We start from the raw sequence: 20,508 nt of genomic DNA, 5'->3' as shown, positions 1-20,508 counted from the left end.
CATCGCCCCTCATTTCATCTCACATCAAATGAAACGTGGGCTGTGGGAGCGTGGGGAAGACCTGCGGCCGTAATTAGAGAGGAGCTGGGGCGCAGGGTGGCCCTTCGGAGGCGGCTGGCTGCCGGGGGAAGGCAGTGGCAGGCTCTGCTGCTTGCTTGCCGGGCAACTGGAAACCGGGGCCGAAATCGTTTGGAGACGATCCCCTCTGAAAACTGGGAATAGCAGTAACCGTGGGAGAAGGATGGAAGGCCGCTGGCGAACTCGGCTCCCTGTGAGTGTGGCTGTCTGGTCCTCTTATCATTAAGGACAGCGGTGATGCGCTCAGTGGTCCTCCTCCACCCCGGGGCGGCCACACAGCCGCGAGCAGCAGGGACGCAGGGCGGACCCATCGTGTGGGACAGACAGGGGATGGAGAAGGACCCTGAGGAGGCCAGTTTCTGGTTCGTCCTTCCCACGTCCCCATGCTGTGCCATTCACACGAATAACCGGTGACCTTTTCAAGTCAGATTTTAAGTGATCAACAGAAGTGCTCGTGGCCACAGCAGACAGAGGGCAAAGAAAGGAAACCCTTGTCATTTTCCCTCTTTGAATCGCCAGCGTTATTCCCTGGCGCCCGAATTAAATCCTTTGGAGACACTTGCATATTTTGGCAGTAAATGCTCATCTCAGGGTTTTAAGAGATTGGCAAACACGTTTTGAAAATTCTCATCAAGACAAAGCTTGCTAAGGACGGAAGGGCGAGGTTGTCTGGGCTCGAGCTTTTGTTAACCGTGCGCGGGGAGGGGGATGTGCATGGAATCCGCAGTCCCATGAAAGAAGCAAAGATTAACACAATGGAATTGCTCTGGCACATCTAATAACACAGAACGTCCTTACTGCACACCCACTGTGTGCCCAGCACTGTACATACAACAATAGCTACCGTTTACTAACATGTGCCTTGTTTCCAACACCAAGCAACCTCATATGAGGTGCCTTATCATCACCCTCTATTTAGGCAAGCACAGAGAGGTGAAGCACTTATCCAAGGTCACACAGCGTCTGGGTCAGTACCTGAATCCAGACTGCCAGCCTCTGGTGCTGATGCCAACTGTGACACACTATCCTAAGTGACCTCCCCTCACCTTGGCTACAGACCTGGAGAGTCACTATCCTCACTTCTGTTCTTAAAGAGAGTCCATCAAGATACAGAAGGGTGGCAGGCCTTTCCCAGGTCACACAGCAAGCTGTGCGTGGACTCAGGGACTGTCCAGCCCTCCAGCCTCGGTTCTGCAGTACGTCCAAAGGCCAACCAAGCCAAGGGCGGGGAGGTAAGCCTTGGTGGAGGCGTCTGCCTCAGAGAGCCAGCTCTTGCCACCATCTTGGGGGAGAGCACCTTCCCATAAGATGCCAGGCAGCTGGCCTGCCCTCTAGAGACCACACCCTCCTCCTGGCAGTCCTCGAGACACCTCTCTCTGCTTTGCCCTCACACATTCTCTCTTTCTCCCTGTGTTCCACTCCCGCTAACTCCACCCATATCTGTTCTTGAACCCTCCAAGCTCCTTCCTGCCTCAGGGCCTTTGCACTTGCTGAATACGCTGACTCCTTCTTAGCATTCCTGTCTTAACTCAAAGATCACCCTTCAAGGAGGAGGCCTATAGGCCAAAAATAGTTTCCATTTCTCTCTAGCATTTTCCCAGGCAGTTTAGATCCATCCGCTGAACTACACTCTCCCAATAGCTGTGTGATGTTGGCGGGGCCACAATGATTGAAATGGCCAGGCCAGCGTGAACCGGAACTGCTCATAACTCCAAGCCCAACTTCACTTCCCCAAGGCTGTGGCTGACCACAGGGGCAAATAAACATCCCCCACCTGGCCTGAGATGGTAGAAGCAGACTCTTAAGGAACGCACATTCAGGGCAAGAACACGTCCTTCGATGGGACTCCCGGCCTGCAGTTGGAGGACCCTCCAGAAAGAGGCCAGAGACGGTCTCTGCCCCTTCAGGGCTGGAAGTGTCCCTTCAGCTGACGCACCCACAGATCTCCCCGGGGAGCAGTGGCGCTGTAGCGGCCTCCTGCCCACTGGGCTGTCAGCTGTTTCCAGCTGATTGGCAGTGAGTCAGAATCTGGCCTGTGACGAGCGAGCCCCGGCTCGGGCTTTCCCTGAAACCATCCCAGGGCTGTTTCCTGCAGCACGGTGGCCAGCCCTAACCCGGACCCTGCCGCCTGCCACACGCTTGTGACTTGAGAGCAAGTCCCTTCCCTTCTCTGGGTTTCAGTTCCTGCCTTGGGAAAAGGTGGTGGGGAGGAGCCCATCAGGGTGGTAGGCAACAAGCCCGCAAAAAAGCCACAGAGGACCATGCTTTACGTCCACTAGGATCACTGCCTCCCCGGGGACTTTTGGTGAGCCCCTCGGTTTCCCCCAAATTGTGCTAAATCAGAAGATAGAGAAACTGTTGACTCATGGGTGTGTTTTGTCCATGCTGTGCAGCAATTGACGAAACTTTGAATTCACTGCAACTTTTACAAATCAGAAAGCTTTGCATAATCCTCTGGACCTCTGCCTTCTTTTGAAAAAGGAAGGGAAGACTCAGGAACCCTGGGTTCACGTTCCACACAGCAACAATCCCCTGGAGCTGAGCAGCAGCCACCTCCTTGGGTCAGAACCCGGTCTGTTTTCCAATTTGCCGCAGGCCCCACCACTCTCTATTGCCTCCTCCAGGACTATTTTCCCATTCACATTATCCACAGGGCCCCTGTGGACACCTGAGGCTGTGACCCATGGGCTGGATGTTCTGAAGGTCTCTGCTGCTTTGGTGGTCCGTGACTTCCCCGGTATTATTCACACTAGAAGCTGCCCTGCCATCCCCTGGGGGACACAGTGGGGGGCTGCCAGCTTGAGGCCGAGTCCTCCAGGGCTGCCTCCCACCCTACTGATGGGAGGGCCTGCCTCGGCCAGGATTCTGATGTCCTGGTCAGCGGAAAGATGATCCTCTCAAAAATCACCGACCAGCCCTCAGGCCACGTGGGGTGCCCCCCTCTCCCCCACAGCCTCCTCTAATTACCTGCCGCGGGCCACAAGGCCCCATTTGGAAATCTTATAAAGGACCCCACCAGGAGAACTTCTTCCTGGGTGATTTCCTGATTACAGAATCTCGGGGTTGGAGGGGACTTTCAAAAGGCTGCTAGACCAACCCATCATGTGATGCTCAGCTCCCTTCCAGGTCTGACCATCTGCCGAGCACGGCCGGGAGCTGCAAACAGAAAACAGCACTGAAGGCAGCACCACCCTGGAGTCCTCCCAGCCATGAGGCCAGTCAGGTAAACAGATGATGACGACGCAGGCCGGCAAGGGCTCTGACACCCAACAGCTACCGTCTCTCAGACACACTGTGGACCACTTTGCATAAATGATCTCACCAATTCTCAAGAAACTCTCCCAGGAGGTGCTGCTTTTAATCCCTGGTGAGGGACTCTGAGGCTCAGAGAGATTAAGGCCCTTGATCTAGGTTGCACAGCTCATAGGTGCTAGAGCAGACTTCGATCGCAGCCATGTGAGACTCCGGAGCTGCGTCTGTAAACACGACCTTAGCCTGCTATTCTAGAAGGAGCAGAGAGGAGAGGCCCGGGACGGGAGCCTGATGCAGGAGACAAGGGTCTATACTGAATCCTGAAGGAGAAGCAGAAGACAGAGCGAGCCCAGGGTGGCTGAGGGTCCGGGCGGAGGGCAGGGCAGGCACGGAAGGCTGAGCCTCATTAGCAACCAGAGAAACGCAAATGAGAACAGGATGAGACATCACTTGACACCTATTAGCCTGGCAGGAACTGGGATGCACTGTGCCACCAAGAGGCAGCGGGCGTGCGGTGTGTGCACACACGGACCCCACGCCCCGCAGACGGGAAGGTGGACTCATTGGGCATCCTAGGGGGCCCCCAGCAGTACACACAGGCACACGCAAAGCCCCGGCGGGTCCACCCCAAGGTAAACACCAGGACTATCCAAAGCGTCAAGGAGAGTATCAAGCACCTTCTGGAATGTTTGTCATGTCAAAGTGGCAGGAGTCAGGAAACACATGGGACGGTGACTGCCACCTGGGAGGGTGTCACGAGGGAGGCGTCGGGAGCATGTGCCAGGCACACGTGGAGAACTCAGTCAGCAAACGTGGTGTGGCAGGACCTGTGAGTGGGTCTGTACGTTCTCCCCCACCCACCGTTCACTCCTTCCACACTCATCTACTGAACATCCGCCACGGGCCACGTAACGTGCCAGGAGGCCGGGCTACAGAGGGAGCAGACAGATGACAGCAGCTTAAACATAGGTGCGAGGGAGATTCAACCAAGAGGTAAAAGCCTAACAGGTCCAACGTCCAGAGGCCAGTGATGAAGGATGAAGAGCAGGGATGGGTGGACACTGTGGAGAGCAGGTGCGCGCGCCCGTGCATTGTTTTGGGTGTATTCTACTGTGAACCCCATCTAGCTGGAGGCGGCCCCCTATTCCAGCATCACAAAAGTGCCCACGTCCTGCCACTCGGGCTTCCAGTCGTCCCGGCTCCAAGTGAAACCCAATTTAGATCATCGGGATTCCTGCAGCGGCTTCCAAGTCATCGAGAAGCGACGTGGGGTCTGGCCCACCGGGTGCCTTTTTCTCTGAGTCAGGAGCGTGTGGTTCCTGACCCCCTTTCAGCCGAAACACGAGCCCCCTGCAGGGGAGACAGCTCTTCCTGCAGGCTCTGCTCCATCGCAGCCTCGGGCTATGACAAAAGGACGTTCTCGTGGGGCATTGAAGGCTCCACGAGGGCTGGGCGTCCTCCCCAAAATTCCCTGCAAGGAATGGAGTCCAGGAAACGGCTCAATGTGCAGACAGAGTTTGGTGCCCAGAGAGGTTTCTCATCATGTTAATTTTCAACAGTAAAATGTCAGGGAGTCCCCACGCGCTCCACGTGAAGGAAATTATTAAGCGCATCGTGGGGCGTTCAGATCTGCGTTATGTGACGGAAAAGTGGGCAATATTCATAATGCTCAGGGAAAATTTAAAATCACATAGGAAACAGCTGCTGGAACAGACACTGTTAAGTTGGAAAAAACAAAGGGGACAGGATCAGGATCAAAATGACAGTTTTAACAATGTAGGAACCAGAAATACAGTGAGAGGAGACATTCTAAAACGCTAGGAATGGTGCTCTCTGAGAGGCGTGGGTCTGGGACGTTTCTTCCCCTGGGCCTCTACACTTTTCTCTCTTTTCAGGATTTTCTTTGCTGCTCGTGACTACTTTTATGATCGGGGAATAAAACCGGCAAAAAAAAAACCCCAAACCAATCAACCCTAGAAAACGGTGGGAGCTGAGCTTCCAGGACCCCATGCCGAGCAGGATCCTTGACCTAGCGATGCCCAGAGAACCGGACTTACTGAGACAGCCCCCAGCACCCGGGATTTCCTGTCCAGAGGCCCGGACCCCGCGCAGAGAAGGAGACATCGGGAGCCACACAGGACGTCAGCAGGCGGGAGGAGGCAGGGGGCGTGTGAGAACGCAGACCCAGCACAATTTTTCAAACTTAAAAAACAGCAAATGGGTCCCAGGATGGAGAGACCGGGGACACGGTCCCTGGAGGCTCCCTCAGGCCCCACCTCCCCTTCCCCTCTCCAACCCCAACCAAGAAGCCTGTGGGACCAGAGCTCCTTGCGATATCCCTGTGGGCACGTATTACAATGTCTTGTCTACTCCGTGTCCTAGCTGAAGGTCTGAGGCTCAGAGAGGTCAACCGACTTGCCTGAGGCCACACAGCTGGTAAGAGACAGAGCAAGAAATGGGACAGGCCTTCTGATCGGACCCTGGAGTACTTTACCCCACACACAGCTGGCCCATGAACCGAGCGCTGGCATCGGAAAGAAAACCTGGGTCTGAATCCCAGTAGAGTCACTCAGTGGCTGTGCCGTCTTGCCAGTTAACCCCTAGGAGCCCAGGTTTCATGTGTAAACTGGAGACAAACCTAATACTGACCCAACGGGTAAAATGCTAGTGCCTGGCCCCCTGTAAGCACATAAGAAAGATTATTATTATTGTTGTTGTTTGTCACCATCATCTGCCCTGGAGTAAAGTCCTTCTCTGGTCTCGGGAGGTGACCCCAGCGCACTGTCCCCCTCCTAACACCCTCGCAGGGCAGAGAAAGGGTGTCGTCTCGTCTGTGCCCCAGCCCAGCAGGGAGCGGGTGCTGGACAGTGGGCCTTGGAGCGAAGAGGCCTGGATGCCATCGCGAGAGGAGCCAGCTCGGCTCAGACACTCGGCAGTGTGTCCAAATCCCGCTTTCTGGCTGAACGGAGCCAGTTTCTGGCCAACTGTGCTCAGTTCACGTCTAATTCCAAACAGATGGGTCTGTGCCCCACCCCCACCCCGCTCGGCAGCTCCCTGCCTGCTCCAGGGGCCCCAGAAAGCCAAGCGGGGCCCCCTGCCTTCTGACCAGACCACAGCGGAGCTGCGTGGCCTGCTGTGGGGAGGCGGGTCACAGCCCGTCATCCGGGGGTTGTTCCGCCTCCAAACACCACAGAGGCAGAGACAGTGAGGCCCAGGCCCACATTAGCCACACACACAGACCCGGCCCCATCCCTGTGCACGCCTTGGTCACAGCACACATCTCACAGCGACAAGCACATAGGTGCGCGGCTGTGCCTCCCTCCAGGCCGAGAAGCTGTAAAGCCTAGTGGTTAGGCATGTGGCCTATGGGGTCAAGTTGCCTGAGTCTGAATCCAGCTCTGCCAAATCATTGCTGGGCACCCTTGGGCAAGTCTCTTAACCTCTCTGCACCTTTTGTTCCCCCCTCTTCTGTAAAGCGAGGATGGTGATGCTAAAACCAGCGCCTACCTCAAAGGGGCACTGAAAGGATGGATGAGGAGTCGAGGTGAAGCACTTAGAAGAGCACGTTGTAGATGGAAGGAGCCGATGGAGACCAGGACGGCATGGCCAGCAACCTCTCCCACTCTGTGTCAAATGCACAGTCAACTCTTAGGGGATTCCCAGGATCTCCCAGGGCCCACTGTGGGGTCAGCACTCTCCTCAGGTATCAGATTTACGACTGCTCAAAAATACCCATTGTTAACGAGGATTGAAGGAGTTAGTATCATGCCAATTTTTCAGATGAAAATCTGAAACAGAGAGGTTGAGAACTTGTCCAAGATCACCCAGCCTGTAAGTGGGAGAGCCAGGAAACAACCCCAGGCACTGAGCCCAGGCCAGAGCTCTTAGTCACCAGGCAACCCTCCTAGCTCCCGGTGACACAACTAGTCTGCGGGTGAGCGGTCCCTGCCACTTCTTTCAGTTCTCACCAAGGGGGCCTCGCGTTGGAAGGCTGGCTGGGGTTCCGTGGTGGCTGCATCATTCTGGCAGCTCCTGAGCTGGGGACCCCCACCCCCACCCTGTCCCCTGCAGACATGAGAGCTCTCCCCAGCCCTGGAGCCTCACCCTCTGCTGTTCCCTCTCCCATCACTCATTTCCCAGCCAGCGCCCAGGGCCTGGGCTCCTGCGGTTGGTTCCAGATCAAGAGGAGGGAAGACAGGAAGCGTTGATGAAGACGCGAAGGCTCTGCAACCGTGCAGAGCCAAAGCCACATGAGGCCGTCCTGACAGGCCTCGTCTGATCACAGTCTGCTTCCCCCGCTGAAGTCTTCCTTTTCGCCAGACATCTGTCTGCGGAGAAAAAGGCCTCCACTCAGGAACCGGGGGCCTCACTGCTGTGGGTTCCTGAGACGCAATTAGATGTCGGAGAGAATAGTGGGACTTTGAGGCCACAGAGAAAGCACAGTAAAACCCTGCAAATTATAGGGCAGGAACGAAGAAGGGGGCTGCCGTGGCCCCCGGGGGTGGAAACAGCCCCGCGTGGTTTCCTGGACGTGGCGGACAGCACACGATGGGTCCCAGCGGCTGCTCAGAGGCATGGCTGGCGGGAGCTGCAGCTTAGTGTGGGGGCAGCGGGGCACGGCTGGACCCCAGCACCGAGCGCGAAAGGGAGCCGCAGGGAGCCAACGAGGCAGCGGAGGCAAGGCCACACGGGCTGAGGGCAAGGGCCCAGGATGCTGGCCACTGAGAAACATCACCACCACACTTACTCTCAGGACACTGCGGCCAAGGGGCCCTGCAGCCCCAGATGAGACACCCGAGGGTCAGAGACGTGAGACTGGCCCAAGGCCACCTGAGAACTGATTCCTGGACCCACGTCTGGATGATTCCAGGTCCAGGGCACCCACCTGTGCTAACTAGGGTGCACATTCATCCTGGAGAAAGGGCTGCTTTTTAACAAAGGATAGGTGAGAGGTCATTTCATTCTGGGTGGGGGAGCACCTTGCCTCTGTTTACCTATAGATCCCAAGAAAGGAGGAGTTTGGGCCTGTGGGTAAAGCACTGGATTGGGAATCGAACACCCAGCTTCAAATCCTGCCTCTACTACCAATGCTGTGTGAGCTTGGGCAAATTCCTTGAGGTCTCTGTGCAAAGGTGTCCTCAGCTGGAGGAAGGGGGTTAGGCGGGGCGGCGAGTTTGATCCACTCTGGTTCCCTCCAGCCCTGACTCCTTTCTATCGCACATCAGCCTGGCATGGGAGTTACGAGCAAAGGAGCTGGTGCCCGATTGCTGGGTTCACATCCCGACACTGCCCGTGTATTCTGTGACCTCAGGTGAATACCGCCCGTTCCTGGGACTCAGTGTGCCCTGTGTAAAAGGAGGGTAATACCACCCAGGACGTAGGTCATCATGACAACAAAATCATGTGCATGATCACGAGCACACGAGTCGTGCCCCAAGAGTATACGGGACTCAAGCCAGGGCCATGCAGAGCCCAGGAAGAGCCTGGGGCAGGAAGGGAAGAGTGGGCCTCTGGGTGGCTCTGATACCCCAGTGCCTCCTTTTCAGGGACTCACAGCAAACGGAAGCTCCACCTGCCTGGCCCCATCATAGCTCCATGGAGAGGTCAACCCATGGGGGTCCGGGTCAAGGCTGGGCACTTAGAACTCTGTGGGCTGTCGCCGGGAGGGAGGCCCTCCCAGGATGTCAGAGTCCAGAGGGCTGAGTCGAATCCTCCCAGGGCCACTTGGAGGGGACAACGCCCATCCCCACCCAGAGCTCATTAACGTCATTCCAGAAATGGTGCACCTGGAGGAGGAATCCGGTTTAAGACCCAGGGGCCCAGAGGGCATGGCCAGCCCCTCCCCAGGATTCGGCGCTGGGAGGGAGGGGATGGGGTCCAGCCCAGATCGCCAGGCTGGGCTCCTGCAGAAGCGTCCTTCGCTCCATCACTGACTCATTCCCGTCTCCCAGCTGCCCGCGTTGTGTCAGGCACAGTGCTAGACCCTGAGGGGGGACGCCGAGGGCACCACCATCCGTGCCCTGCAAGAGGCCCTGCCCGGTGACGGGCCACAGTGAGCGCCCTGGGCTGGTCAAGCTGTTTCCTCCTACCGCCCAGACTGAGTCAAGACCAAGGGTCAGCAAACCACAGGCCACGGGCCAAGGCTGGCTGCCCGCCTGTTTTTATAAATGAAGTTTTACTGGAATACAACTCAGCCCTGGTTCGTCTGTCTGTTGCCTGTGGCTGCTTTTGCGGCAAAATGGCAGAACCGAGCAGTTACACCGGAGACGATCCAGCCTGCAAAACCCAAAATACTCACTCTCTGGCCCTTTTCGCTGCCCCTGCTCCAGACTGTGAGGGCTCTCAGGGCAGCCACGTGAATCCTTCTGGCACCTGAGACCCTTCCAGAACATTGTGGTGAGATGAGAACATGTCACCAAATAGGGGCAAGGGCTGGCACTAAAGGAGATGTGACATCAGGGACGGGTTTCCCAAGGAGGGGCCCCTGCGTTGAGTTAGTGAGGACGGGCAGACGATGTGCTGGGTGAAGAGACAGGACAGGGGTGCTCCTGCAGAGGGACAGCCGTGCAAGGACCATGGATGCTGCAAGCGCTGAGCCGGCCCTGCAGTGCAGGCAGAGGGGGGCACACAGCAGGACAGGCCGGACGTCAAAGGCCTCGGGGCAAAGCTTGTGGTGGCAGGTCCTCACCCTGACGGCACAGAGCAGCCAGGGCATGACTCCCTAGATCTTTGTAGCCACGGTGCAGAGGGTGACACACACGGAGCTCTGGCTGGCGTTTGCACGGTGGACCCAGTCCTCGCCCTGTAGCATTTAGCATCTAGTGGGGGAATCTGTCAGGCCAGCGCCACGCAGAATGGCTGAGTGCCTTGGGAGGGGCACAGAGAGAATGCGAGAGGGATCTGATGAAGGAGAGGTCGGCCCATTTTGGGACAGGATGAAAAGGGCTCTAGAGGAGAGCCTGCATTTGAGAAGGGCCCTAGGGACTTAGAGGTTGGGGGTGGTGCTCCTGAACATGGAGAGGAGCTCAGGAAACCCAGGACCAGCCAGCTGTCCCCCTTACAGAGGGAAAATTGAAAGAGCCAGCTAACGGGTCTCAGTGTGGTAGGTGGATAACTCCCAGCAGAGGCAGAGACGGAGACGGGGGATCACAGAGCCCAGAGGCAGGGCTCCAAGCTCAGGGATGGGTTCGTGGTGGTTTCCCAGACACGGCAAGGTTGAGTAATTTGAGGAGCTGAGTCATAGGACTCAGCTAGGACTAATTAGTCATAGGATGTCACTGAAGTCCATCCAGAGGCACAATGTCACACCCCGGGAGCCACGCGTCACCTGAAGGCTGAGGCCCTCACCTTCCTCTCTGACCACATACTGGCCCCTCACTCACTCCGCAGGGGCTCCCCGAGTTCTCTGCGGCTCAGACTCGCCCGGCGTACTCCTCCCACCTGAGGGCTTGGCATGACTGTCCCCCCAGGTCTCCACATGGATAATACCCTCACTTCTTCCAAGTCTGCCCGCCTGTCTCTTCCCAGTGTGGCCAGCCCAGGTCACCCCCACCAGCAACACCCCAAATCCTCTTTCCTCTCTCCCTCGCAGCTCTTTGCACCTTCCTACACATCCTGGAATCCATGTGCTAACTTCGCAGTTTCTCAGAAGTCACCCCACCGGAACAGACGCTTCACGAGGGATAGCTGTGTGTCGGCTCTGATCCTGCCCCAGCCCTTGACCCTGCCTGGCCAGGAGGCATTCAGCTGACATCTGTGAAATGAATGAACGAAGCAGCCGGCTGGGGACGGCCACTGTGAGCACAGACCTGTCGGATTGTCCCCCAGGTGGGTGCGGCCCGGAGGACCGGGGGACTCAGGAAGCAGCAGCGAGAGGGGGCCAGTGCTTAAGCAAGAGACCTGGACCCCCGACCCCGTCACAGGCTCTGACGCCATGTTGAGATAAGCCACGCCGAGCTTTTACCTTTTTCTTTTTGGAACCTATCTGTACTTTCCAAGGCTAAGGACATGCATATGCCTTTGCAAAGCTCACACTGAGAGCTTGCAGACAGAAAGCATTTCAGGACCACGCTCCCCATGCATGACGTACCCCCCACAGGGCACCAGGCAGCCCCTCGGGAGAACTGGGGTTTCGGGGGTCCCTGGGGCGGGGCTCTGGGCATTCTGTTCCTTCTTTGATTTCTGCTCGCCCGGGGGCCAGATGTTCTCAATCAGATGGCTAAACGAAGGCAGTGGCTTCACCAGCAAAAGGAGGAGTAGGGTCAGGAGTTGTCACCACGCCCTTGAGGTGGGCTCCAGGGAAGAAAGGCGGTGGAGCAGAGGTCTGTGGGCGCTCTCCGAAACGAGGCGAAATGGATGACTTCTGCTGTAGTCACTTTTAAAAACTTTTTATTAGGGGCCGGCCCCGTGGCCGAGTGGTTAAGTTCACGCGCTCCGCTTCAGTGGCCCGGGGTTTCACCGGTTCAGATCCTGGGCGTGGACATGGCACCGCTCATCAGGCCATGCTGAGGCGGCATCCCACACGCCACAACTAGAAGGACCCACAACTAAAATACACTACTGTGTACTGGGGATATTTGGGGAGAAAAAGCCAAAAAAAAGAAGAAGATTGGCAACAGTTATTAGCTCAGGTGCCAATCTTTAAAAAATAATTTTTTATTAGCTTTACAATATGTATAGTATACATAATATATATAGTGTCTTTATATAGTATAAATATATGTAAACAATGTATATAGTATATATAAAGACACACAGACATATAGTATGTATATGCATAGGTGTGTATAGCTATGTCACTTAAATAGTTACATGTAATTTAATATGTACTTGGCACTGTTCTAAGAGCCTTATACATATTAACACATTTAATCCTCACGATAATCCTATGAAGCAGGTACTATTACCCCATTTTATAGAGGATGCAAGTGAGGCACAGGAAAGTTAAATATCTTGCCTAAGGTCACTCACCTGGTTTCAGTTGGACCTGGGATGTGAGCCCCCTTGCCCTCCAGCACCTGCTTGAGAGGCAATATTCTTTTCTTTCCTTTTCTTTTTTGTTGGTGAGGAAGATTGGCCCTGAGCTAACATCTGTGCCAATATTCCTCTTTTTGCTTGAGGAAGATTAGCCCTGAGCTAACATCTGTACCAATCTTCCTCTATTTCGTATGTGGGATGCCTCCACAGCATGGCCTGATGAGTAGCATTTGGTCTGCGCCCAGGATCCAAACCCGCAAACCCCAGGCTGCCAAAGCAGAGCGTGAGAACTTCACCACCACGCCAGCAGGCCAGCCCTGAGAAGCCATATTCTTAACCACCGTAACCTGTGCTTCTTAAGTTTTGTTCCAGGGGCTCCTGAGGGTCACTGAGGCCCTCCTGGAGGGGTCTGTGATGCCAAAACCATTTTCATAATAACACTAATGCATCATTTGCTTTTCTGCTGTCACTCCTCGCATGTACAGTGGGGTTTCCCAGAGGCAAGAGATGTGGGATCTCACCCCAGATCGAATGCCCCAGAAGACAGCAGAACCCAGCCGTTTTCCTCTAAGCCAGACATCGAAGAGATGTGTAAAACAATACCACCCTTCTCACTAATTTTCTTTTTTGTTCTGGAAAGTAGTTGTTTTTCAATATATTTATGTTACCATGCGATGGACTTACTATAATCACTTTTAAAGGAGTAAATATGTAAAGAATTTCTCAATTTTAATAAATTTAATTAAAATTTAATTTTAATATGATACGTATTAATAGATATAAGCCACATCAACAAAAGCTCTTTGGGACCATCAGGAATGTGAGTGAAAAGGGATCCTGAAAACAAAAAGGTCGAGAACTACGGCGTGACACCAAGCCAGGCTGCTCCATCCCGGAGGCCCCACAGGGTTTCAGAAGAGGGCAACTTGGCCATTTAGACTGGAACGTTCTTCCTGCCCAGCACAGGACTGTCCATGTTGCAAGGTGTACAGCAACTCTGCTTGAACCTCCAAAATACCAGGAGGCTCCCCAGGTATGTGTGTGCACATATACACATGTGTGCACACACGTGTGCATGCGTGTGTGTGGCATGGCGGGGGTGGTGTTCGCTCCAAGGTGGAGAAGCACAGCTTTGAAAGGGTACCTTCTGCTTCGCTCCTTCATTTGCTCGCTGCCTCACTCATTCCCGTGTTCATTCATTCAGACCGCTCAGGAACTAATTAAGGGCCAGGTCGGAGCTGACGGAGTAAATTAATTTGCCTTTCCTGTTTTTTTTCAGTGGAATTGCTCGGGAGCCACGGCTCTCTGGATTTCCACTGGCTGCTGGAATGCGGGGAGCCCCTGGGTTTCCACAGAGGGTGGGCATTCTGTTCCCCTCCCAGTCCAACGACCCTCTGAGTGCCACGGAGACATGCGGTTCCTTCAAACCCGGGAGTTCCGTGAAATTTTGGAAGTCTGCGGTGCCCTGGTAACCAGGGCACATGACCTACAGACGTTTGCAGACAACCAGAATTTCAAGATGCTTGTTTGTGCCGTAGGCACAGATGTTTCCCCTGGGAATTACTGACACCCCGATTTCATGAATGGACTTGAAGTCAGCCTGAGGCTCCAGGCCAGCCTGTGCACAGCAGCTGGAGCTCCTTCCTTAACTGTTCCCAGAACACCACTCCCAAGAAAGCAAGGCCCTGAGAACGTCTCTCCCTCACGTCACCAACGGCTCCACTGTCCCGGCTTCGTGTCCCCGCCTTAGTGTCTCCAGCCCTCCTGCACTTGTCACCATCACTCCTCGTGCCTCCCTGACCTGCACGCTGGGCCCAGCTGTAAGCAGAGCCACTTGCCATCACAAGATCCCACTGCTGCTGCCCCCAGGCCTTTGCACGGTCCCTCTCCTAGTCCCAGCAGGATTGTCTTCCAGCTCTTGTTCCCGAGTCTGCCTTCAAAGTCAGAATTGGTAACAGATGGCAAGAACCCTAAAAAACATTTTCAGAATCTCTCTCTTGGGAGCTTATGCTAAAGATATAGTCCAAATGAAGGAAAATGTTCAAAGCATAAAGATGTTCGACATAGTGCTGTTTATAACAATGATGATGATATACACTGACATATATTATACACAAATACACAGTAACAGAGATGGTTAGGTAAAATGGTACGGCCACTTGATGGAACATTCTACGGTCATAGAGTATGACACATGTGCAGGGCAACTCCAGAAACTCTTCCACAGTGACCCCTCCTTGACCCGGGGACTGGGGCTTCAGTGGAGAAGGAGACAGCCCCTGCCCTCAAGGAGGTTCCAGTTAAGTCACTGTCCATCTGCTGTGGTTTCCAAGTGCCAGGAGCCAATTCCATTCTATTCAACCAGCAGAAGGAGCAGATTTATCTCCCCGGCCCCAAGGCCTTTCCTTCCTTCTCCTTTTCTGACGGCCAATCCCCCAGCACATAGGGTATTTATAGTGCCTGTGAGAAAGTGTTCACATGAAGACCATTGAGCAATGTGGGGATGCGTCCCTTCCTCGCCTGGCCCTTGGACAGAGTACACAGGACATGATTGCCAAATAAATTTCAGACAGGCTGGCTCTGGTTCCCTCCCATGTCGTTCTTCCTCCCATGATCCACATCACAAACGGTGGTGAGCTGTTTTAACAGGGCACGCTCACATTAACCCGAAGCACACAGATCTATAAACAGCAGGTGTTCTGGCAAGCACACAGGCAAAGCTGTGAGCAACAGAGAAGGTGGCCAGTCCCAGAGTTAAAGGACCAGGAGCCCCCAACATGGGATCCCCTCCATTTCCAGTTCTGCAAAAGCTGGAGGCAGAGGTCGGGGGCGGAGTACAAGGCCAAGTGAAGCCTAAGGCAGCTGAAGAAGAGAGGAAGACTCCCCAAGACGGCCCAGGCCTGTGTCCGGCCCACGGAGTGGTCAGCAGGCTGTATGCCATATTGATCAAACCAGCAGCCGGGGCTGGCTGTGTGCTGCTAAGACAAGTGGTCAGACTGTGCGTGCCTTCAGATATCCATTCTCAGCCCTGGAGATGCAAAGAGGCACCTGGCACAGGTGGGTCCTCAATAGGTCCCCATAAGGAATGAAGCACACAGTCCCGTTGCCCAAGGGGCTCCCAGTCTGATAGGGAAAACACAGGCCACGCACAACAAGCAGTGGTCAGCGGGAGGCAGGGGGAAGATGGGGTGCGCGGGGGAAGGGTTCCCCAAAGAGATGCTTGAGTTGAGTTTTGAAAGAGGGATGATAATTCAACCACGAAGGTGGGAAGAGAAGGGCGTTCCAGGTGGAGGGACAAGCACATGCAAGTCATATTTTCCAAGTCCTGGGGACATGAAAGTTCCTGCATTTGGAGTGACTGTTATTTAGGGTGATGAGAACAGAGGTTATAGCTACAGCTGTGTCTGTATCTCTATCGATGTCTCTAGCCATAGTCACGTCTCTGTCAGTGTAAGTGTCTGACAATTAGCTTTCCTGATCATAATTCTATCCATTTCAAAGACATCCATCTCTAATGAACACACTGCCAGCTGCGCAGCGAGATAGAGCCAGGCCGCCCCACCCATGAAGTTCCCTTTAGAAAGCTCCGGGTGGCCTAGATAACTGACTACGTGAGAGAAGTTTTCTGAAACTTCCTGTGCCCTAATTCCCCTCTTCTGTTACGAACCCAGCAAGAAAGAGGGATCCAGTAAGACTCTAGACACCCCAATAAAGGCGGATTCCCAGGTCCACACTGTCTCTCTACCTGCGACCTCGCTGTCTGGCCCTGGTGGCCCGTGTCCCCCGCAGGACCTGTGAGGAATAAATCTTGCGTTTTCAAAGTCCCCGGATGCTTGTTGCTGAGTGCATCCTACAATCATAAGGAGAACCACAGACACTAGACCAGCCACAGTGGTGATGAAGAAACAGATCGAGAGAGGTCATATGGCCTGCCCATGGAACAGCACGAAGCAGAAGCACGATTCGAACTCAGGCCATCTGCCATCACAGTCCACACACAACGTTACTCTTAAAACCTCTCTGAGATTAGCAGAAGGTGGAGTGGGGCTGGGAGCACAGAGATAAGGCCGGGGATCCCGGGGGGCTCAGGTCACGGTGAGCCTTGTCCGTCCTGCTATGGAATCTGGACTCTGTCCCATGGCCATAAGGGACACGGGCATGAAAACAGGAAGGACACGACTGGATGCCCTTCAGGAACAATGGTTATTGGTAACGCCCAAATGCTTATCAGACGGGCACAATGAGAGTAAAAACTGGTCTTCTGAGGATGACTCAGTCTGTACGCTTGACTTGTAAAAGCACCTTCCACGCTTCCAGAGGCCCCACTCTCGCTGTGACACTAAGGGTGTCAAGGCCTCTGGGCCTGGCCGCAGCGGTCACTCCTGGAATGTCCATCTTTTCCTGGCAGAAATGTCTTTGCTGTAGCCAGACGTCCTCTGGGAGCTGCCAGGAGAAGCCCTGCTCCTGTGGGCAGGAGCCTGTCCCCATCAGCAGTGGATTTGGTTCCATAAACAGCGTGGCCCAGCCATAAATAATAATGACAACATGTCTGTATTTATTCAGCGTTTCCCGTGGGCCAGGCAGGGGCCCAGCTTTGGGAGGCATCATCTCATTTAATCCTCACAAACCCTAGTTCCCTAGGTGGGTACCACAGTTGTCTCCTTTCTTACAGACGGGGAGTCTGAGCTGCACAGAGTGGGAGACCCGCCAAGCTCCAAGAACTGGAGGGGGCCCGCCAGGCTCATTTTGTTCCAGGGCATTGAACAGCTTGCACATCTCCCCGGGGCGTGGGAGTTGGGACTGGCCCTCTTTAGCAAGAGGACACATCTCAGCAGGTTAAGGACACACAGCTGGCAGGTGGAGAAACATCTTGAATCCAGGGCCCTCACTGTCTCCCTTCCAGCCCGGCTGTCGATCAAGGATGGACCTCTGAGCAGTGGGAGGGCCCACATACTGCTGGCCGCCCTGATGTTGCTAGAAGATAGCAAGGATGCAAGTTACACTTGCAAAGCCTGTTGCCGACAACTGTGGAGAGCCCGCCCTCTGAAGTCTGGAAGGTCTGTGAGTCCCCTGGTCCGTTTTACAAATGAGACACCAGGGGCAGGAAGGGGCTGGATCTGGGGGCACCGGGGACCGATGGGGGCTTCTGGAAGATACGTCTAGTGCGACACGGAGGGAGAAAATACGGGCAGAGTGAGCACACAGAATGCTGATCTGTGAGCTACATGAGAGCAGAAACCACGCTCCCTACTGCCGTATCCCCACCACTGTACCCTCACAGCTGTTCCCCCACTGCTGTAGCCCCACCATTGGGTGCCTAACAGGCACTCCACCAAAACTTGTTGCACGGATGCGCAAACGAATAAGCCTTTATAACTGTCCAGGAGACGGAACAAAGGCTGTGAACACTGGTTATAGTGAACACTTTGCCTTATTTTCTCTGTATTCCACCTTCGGAGCCAATAATCAAAGCATTTCAACGAGCTGGTAAGAACTCTTTGTGTGGCTCAAACACACATCATTCTATTCTATGCATGTACTTCAGCCACTCCCCAATCTTGGCCACTCAGGGTGTTTCCAGGATGTCGCTATAAGAGGATCAGGCAGCGAGGATCATGGCCAGGCAGTCCAGCAAGGAAATTGGGCTCTGGAAGTAGACTGAGCGCCTTGAAAGCCCAGTTCCTCAGCTTATGAGCTGTGCATCTGTGGGTGAGTTACTCACCCACTCTGTGCCTCGGTTCCATCAGCAGTAAAACGGGGAGAGCAACAGCAGCTAGCTCCCCGGCTGGCCGTGGGAGTTAAGGCTGTCAATGTTTGGGACTGTCAGAAGAGTGTCTGGCAGACACTCCACTGGCACTTACATTCCTGAAGCTCAGGTGACTCCACAGAATGCAGTCCTGGAAGTGGGAGGGATCATACGTCAGCCTGTAGAACTGTAAGGAAAGTGCCTTTGACAATTCCAGCAGCACTAAGAAGAAAAAGATCTTCAGCCCTAATTAATTAGCTCAAGAACAAGGCCTCAGAGGACCCCAAAGGTAAGTCAACCCTCCTACGGACACCAGAATTCCCACTGCCGGCCTTCCTGCCAAGTGTTGGTCTGTCTCTTGCAGTCAACAAACCCTTCAGTTACCCAGTGAGAGACAGCATTCGCAACCTGCCCCGCACACCTGCAAACCCCCGGGAGGCCCGGCTCACGCCAAGGGAGCTGAAGCTCCAGGCCCCTCAGTGGCACCCCACTTATCTAGGGCTTGCATTTTAAATTCCTAACCTCGTATCAGTTTTTCTTACAGAGAATTCCCACACTGTACCTCACAGAACTCAGAACTGCATCTGTGCAGACCACTGATTTGTGAATGTCTGTTTCTCCCATGAAATTACTAACATCTTGAGGATGTGCCTCTTGTCTTACTCTATTTTACCTCTGGCGCTCAACACAGTGCTAGGGGGTGTTTGCAGAATGAATGAATGGATGGATGAAGGAATGGATGGACGAGAGGGAAGGAAAAACACACTGAATTGAAATCTCCTTCTCTGTTAATTTCCCTCATTCTGCTCAGATTCCCTCCTGAAAATCGCCCAGGACAGGTCAATCCTCTTTCCGCCTGACAGCCTTTCAGATATCCAAACACGGCTCCTCCAAGTCTGCCCGCTGCCAGGTCCACAACCCCTGGTCTTGAAACTCTTGCTCTTTTCTTAAAGGTTATCAGCAACAGAAATTCCACCAGCTTCTCCCTGCCGCCCATTTTAATTTCTAATGACTGCCAGGGGGTCCTCTTCTCTAGTCATAGTGCCTTGGCCTCCAGCCCGCCTCTGGGCCAACTGATAACCTTTATTTTTCGGGACTCAATGCTTGAGTTCTGAGGGAGGGTGGCGATGCACGTGACCCTTCCAGTCTGAAAGGATGCACTGGAGCAAACGGGTCTAGCTCTCGGGGGTCAGGCCACAGCCCCTGGAGGAGGCGAGTCCCCTGCTTGTCCTCTGATCAGCAACCCCTTCTCTTCCTCACCATGCATCGTTCGTTCTCCCCCAGCAACAGTGTGATTTGGTTCCATAAACATCTCTTCTGTTCTCCGGGACCACCACACCTGCACTGTCACCTACTCCCCGGTTCTCTGCCTGCCCCTGCCCCTCACACATATGTTTTTTTCCTGCTGCCGTCAATCTCTTCCCCTTCCCCTCTCGCTGCTAGGATGGGAGCTCTGCAGGTGTCTGTCTGCCTGGAACAGTGCCTGGCACCTAGAAAGAGCTCAGAAATATTTGCATGAATGAAACTGGTACTTATCAAGGGCGCATTCTGCATAAATTCTGCTGGGAGCTGGACACACAAATGTGTTTCAGGGAAGGCCTTTGCACTTAAGTAGCTCACCCGGGAAAGCCCCACTGCAAGAGAGGAAATGCCCCCTCCCAGAGATGCCCAGTTCTGTAATTGCAACTTCAACCTCATCAAGGTCTTTGCAAGTACAGGACACACAGCAGCCACAGCCCCACACAGAAACACTCAGGCACACACGCGATGCCACACAATGCACATTCCCACACCGCCACAAGCATCTCTGCGCCCCCCCTTCTGTGTGACATGACCCCACCTGAGAGATGCGGTTCCCAGGGAAGGAAGGAAGTGGGCATCCATCAGCATGTTCTGGCTTTCCTGCTGCTGTGAGGGCCAGAGGCCTTGGGTCCGTGGGGATACACGCTTCTCCCACCTTTGGCCTCTGATTTTCTTCTGGGACAATGTTGTCTCCCAGGGCCATTTGATCGAACACCGAGGGGCAAACCAGCACGGACTGCAAGCTTGCCACGTTTACTAGCTGCACAACTTTGCCTAAGTTAACTAGCTTTTCAAAATCTTGTTTCCTCATCTGTGCTCGGGCCACTGGGTTGTTGTGAGCAGTAGCAGCTAGGCAATGGTCTGGAACAGGCCAGATCCACAGTTTGATAAATGTGGTGGTCAGTGGTATCCACCGTGGGGGTGGGTGATGTCAGCATCATTAATACAGACTTGAATTTCAAGAATGTTCTAGCATCATTAGGGTGCACGCGTGGCGATTTTAATATTTAGACAGGTTGATTCAGAAATGATCATGTTGTGTATATGTATGTATATACACATATAGATGATGTGTATGGATGTCTATGTGGATGTATGTACATATGTCTATAAATATGGACGTGGGTGTGTGTGTGCACATTTGTACACACACG

At 54.2% G+C, this 20,508-nt stretch overlaps 1 protein-coding gene and 2 long non-coding RNA genes across 6 annotated transcripts in view; 2 read left to right on the top strand and 1 right to left on the bottom strand.

Moving 5' to 3' along the window:
- ST3GAL1 (ST3 beta-galactoside alpha-2,3-sialyltransferase 1) overlaps positions 1 to 20,508 on the bottom strand; it is an 85,779-nt gene that overhangs the window by 42,655 nt on the left and 22,616 nt on the right. The window lies entirely within an intron of this gene.
- On the top strand, positions 3 to 7,441 carry LOC124227834 (uncharacterized). The gene is made up of 3 exons (XR_006885571.1): positions 3 to 271; positions 3,194 to 3,301; positions 5,226 to 7,441. It is a non-coding gene; the product is annotated as an uncharacterized LOC124227834 (long non-coding RNA).
- Positions 10,329 to 18,140, top strand: LOC124227833 (uncharacterized). The gene is made up of 3 exons (XR_006885570.1): positions 10,329 to 11,157; positions 13,084 to 13,339; positions 13,586 to 18,140. It is a non-coding gene; the product is annotated as an uncharacterized LOC124227833 (long non-coding RNA).

Source organism: Equus quagga, chromosome 16, assembly GCF_021613505.1.
Source record: "Equus quagga isolate Etosha38 chromosome 16, UCLA_HA_Equagga_1.0, whole genome shotgun sequence".
NCBI lineage: Eukaryota > Metazoa > Chordata > Mammalia > Perissodactyla > Equidae > Equus > Equus quagga.
The sequence above is the reverse complement of the archived record's forward strand: the minus strand, read 5'-3'. Positions and strand labels throughout refer to the sequence as shown.